The following is a 1,308-nucleotide window of genomic DNA, read 5'->3' as shown; positions in this document are numbered from 1 at the left end:
TAGGCTCCAGCATGCCCCCGCGACCCTAATGAGGAGAAGCGGCATAATTTTGGTCTCACTCCCACTTCTTGTTTTTGCATATTGTAGCTCTACTTAAAACCTCATTAAGATCCAAATGTGCAAAATGAAAATTCTTTCAATTTTTCAACTGGTCTTAAAAATTTGATCAGGAGCGTATATACACACACACACACGCACACACACACACGTGTGTGTATGTATATATATATATATATATATATATATATATATATATATATATATGTATATATATAGATATAGATATATCGATATATAGATATATATAGTTATATATATAAGTATATATATCTATATATATATGTATATATTGTATATAAGTGTATATACACTCCTGATCAAAATCTTAAAACACATATATACACAGCCGCCCACAGCCTTCATTTTCTAAATTCAATGGCAAAAAGCAAATGGAAAAGACAAAGACAAAACAGGAAAGCCAACAACAAAATGGAAAAAACAAAGACAATACAGAAAAAACTATGGAAAATGGAAAACAAAATGGAAAACGCAATGACAAAATTGAGAAAAATATGACATTTGTATATTTGTTATTGATTCTCTTTATATTTCCACATGTATTCCCTTTTAATTTTGCCACTGCTGTGATTCCATAGCTTTTGTCCGTCTGTCTGTCCCCCAACGCAGTAGTATTGCATATGAAAGGGCGGGCCTATTAAATATAACTACAACGATTATCATTTTCTTCCCACGGTTTACTTAAAAAATGGTATGACAATACAACCACACAAGACTCAACAGTCGGTCAGATTTGACTTTCAAAAGAAAAGCAAACAGGTTTCAGTGTTACAACTCTGCATCTATAATACATCTATAAGCTTGAGGGCAAAGGAGAGCAAGACGAGAATTGACAGCAAACAGCAGCAAAGGCTAATGTTAGCAGCTCCTCGCCACACGCACCCTCACTCATGAAACTTGGTAGGTCTGATTAAAACCATGATATATCAATTGTAATGTGCATTAACATTTGGGCTGTACTAACATTTATTTGAAAAAACTTTTAACTTTATTTCCCTCTCCTGTCTCTCCTTACTCTTCTGGCAGCCTGATTTTTTCTTGTGGAGGACATGACACTGTTTACGAATGACAACACAACTTCACAAAAGCCCAGAATCCCCTTAGGGCCTTGGTACAACATTCCAATACCCCTGCCAGAAGTTCTACACCCCTGATTGCCCTGGCAGGCCATGAGAGGTCGCACGCGTCATTTATTGCTTTTATTTATGTACAGTGGGTGAAAAAACCGGA

Source organism: Dunckerocampus dactyliophorus, chromosome 1 (assembly GCF_027744805.1).
Source record: "Dunckerocampus dactyliophorus isolate RoL2022-P2 chromosome 1, RoL_Ddac_1.1, whole genome shotgun sequence".
Taxonomy (NCBI): domain Eukaryota; kingdom Metazoa; phylum Chordata; class Actinopteri; order Syngnathiformes; family Syngnathidae; genus Dunckerocampus; species Dunckerocampus dactyliophorus.
Note: the sequence above shows the minus strand (reverse complement) of the source record.